The sequence below is a fragment of the Lacerta agilis genome, chromosome 4 (assembly GCF_009819535.1).
Source record: "Lacerta agilis isolate rLacAgi1 chromosome 4, rLacAgi1.pri, whole genome shotgun sequence".
NCBI classification, from domain to species: domain Eukaryota; kingdom Metazoa; phylum Chordata; class Lepidosauria; order Squamata; family Lacertidae; genus Lacerta; species Lacerta agilis.
Window position 1 is genome coordinate 65,157,839 of NC_046315.1, and position 2,840 is coordinate 65,160,678.

The following is a 2,840-nucleotide window of genomic DNA, read 5'->3' on the forward strand; positions in this document are numbered from 1 at the left end:
CACTTTACCACTTAATCTGCCGGCAGTGGAAGGGGCTATAGCTAAAACTACGCATGGTCACCTCTTCCCTTTCTGCCACCCTCTTTTCTCTCTCTTCCAATGGGCTGTCGGGGGGGGGGGGGAAGAGACAGACCACTCTTGCCAGAAATCTGAGCTTACCACTTGCAAAGGGCTTTTAATAATTGGCTGACAACGGAATGCAGCCTTGGGCTGCAGGTGGCTCACTGCTGGGATAGACTATAGTTAAAACAAGCAGTAGATCCAAGTTCAAACTTACCGAGATGGTTTGTGCACAGTGCGAATTCAAACTATGGCCAGGTGAGAGTGTACAAGTGTGCTGACCCCAGCAGATTTCTTTCAGAAATAGCTTTTATTAAAGATTTTCTAGGGTTACAAAAGTACGTGCATTGCCCCTGTTTTCAGGTCATAGGGTCTTTGATGTGAGAAGTGAAAATTGTATACAATATAAGGGTGGGGGAGAAGAAAAGAAGGGAGAGGGCAGTGGTAAACTTAAATTATTTTACTACTTAGTGCATGTGTGAGGTCGCCGCCGCCCCCAGCATCACTTGGGTAGGTTTTCTTTCTATTCATTTGTTTTCATTGGCAGTGAGAGAGGTTGGTGGGGGAGCCCCAGGGCATGGTTGCCTTTAGTTGGCTGCATTGAGATTTGTTTCCATTGGGGGCGGGTGTTGTTGGGTCAAGGTAGCCATATTGATTCGTATGCTGTCCGTGGGTCCTTGTTGCGCCGTGTGTGTAACTAAGGGGAGGCCATACTGGGGTGAAGGAGTCCTCTTTTATTTGTCCCCGCGTCAGTTTCAGTTTGTTGATTAGCTTTTCTAGTAAGGCTGTTTCCCATACAATTTGATGCCAGTGGTCCATGTTCACTCCTGACAGGTATCTCTAATGTCTAGCTATGATGCTTCTGGCTGCTGAGAGTAGGTGGGTTATGAGCTATTTATAATGAGTAGGCATTGTTGTCTTGGAAAATATTTAATAGGCTGGAGCCACAGCTCAATAAAGTTGAACCATGGCTTTGTCTCACAGAAACCACAAGCTGTAGCAGAGGTTTGTTCCACAGCCTATAAACCATGGCTTTGCACGTAGAAGCAAAGCAACAGCGGCAATCAGCTCTCCAGTCTCACTTTTGTCAGTGCCAGCCCAGCAGGGCATTGGAAAAGGGAGTGTCTATCTCTGGTTTGCCCTCCTCACCCACCAAATTTTAGAAGTATCTGTTATTTTACCAGCGGATGCTGTTCTACAATGCAAACTGAGCAAAACTAGTTAAACCCCATGTTGAACTGAATTTGCAAAGGATATAGGCGGGGTACAAATAAATTATTATTATTATTATTATTATTATTAGTCTTGTAATATGCCTAAACTGTCCGTGCCATATGACTCGTGTGCACTAGGTCATCAAAATATTTGCAGGCATGGGAATGGCATGGGACAGCTGGTTAGGAAATGCATGCCAGTTCCTGCATGAGGAATGCTGTGTAGAGATTTCTTGCCTCTCACAGATAACAACTCAGAACTACATCTTATATTAATTCAGAAATAATGGGTTCACTTGCAACATTGTGCGCATGTGTGCCGATTTGTATATTCAGTCTGCTTGACCATGCTTAACAGTATTGCCACATTTCAAATATGTGCACCTGATCTCTGGCATGTCAGCACAAGAATATGCATTCAAAAATAAAGTAAACCAGATATTTAAACTCAATCAAATCTCAGAAGGAGAAACATCCCATGCAAAAACCCCTAACAAGGTCATGAAATTTTCTGAGTTTACTCATCCAATAGACAAGCACTTTTCCATTAGCAAAACTGTTTATGTGCTTGCAGCCACACAGTTAGTGTGGTTTGCACAATCCACTTTATATTTAGCATGCAAGCTGCGCAAAGCAAGGTGTTCAGGTAAGATACCACAAAGCACCGAGTGCCTGGTTTCACACAGAAATTTAGAGTTGGAAGGGATCCCAAGGGCCATTTACTCCAACCCCCCTACAATGCAGGAATCTCAGCTAAAGAATCCGACACATGACCATCCAATCTCTGCTTTTAAAACCTCCAAGAAAAGAGAGTCCACCACCTTCTTGCTGTCAATCAGCTTGTCAAAAAGTTCTTTCTAATGTTCAATTGGAATCTTTCTTGTAACTTGAATCTGGTCTGAACCAAGACATTGGATTCTTATCTCATTATACATGACAAAGCTATTTTTAGCCATCTCACCCCTTGCTTTTTCCTGTAAGATCAATTGCAGTCGTCAACAGGTTTTCCACACCTATCAGCCAACCACCCATTCCCACCACCCTTCTGAGTAATACCCCTCCCCACTCTCACTATATATAAGGGTCTGGTGACTTCTGTTTCAGTGTATCTGAAGAAGTGTGCATGCACACGAAAGCTCATACCAAGAACAAACTTAGTTGGTCTCTAAGGTGCTACTGGAAGGATTTTTTTTATTTTGTTTTAAATCCGTTGGTTCGGGTCCTACCCTCCTGAGCAGGAGAAAACAAGCTTGCACCATCTTCCATTTGACAGCCCTTCAGATATTTGAAGATGGCTATCATCTCTTTTCTGGGCTAAACATACCCAGCTCCCTCAACCATTCCTCATAAGGCTTCGTTTCCAGACCCTTGATCATGTTGGTTGCCCTCTGCTGCACACATTCCAGCTTGTTACTATGCTTCTTGAACATGCTTTTGATAATGTTTTTGTATCAGTTTCTGTGACCAGAGTCACTTAGAATGTGAATGTGTCTATTTACATCCATTTAGGTTCGCATTATTTGCTGCTCCTGAATAAAGTAAGAGAGCCGAACACAACTAACAGTC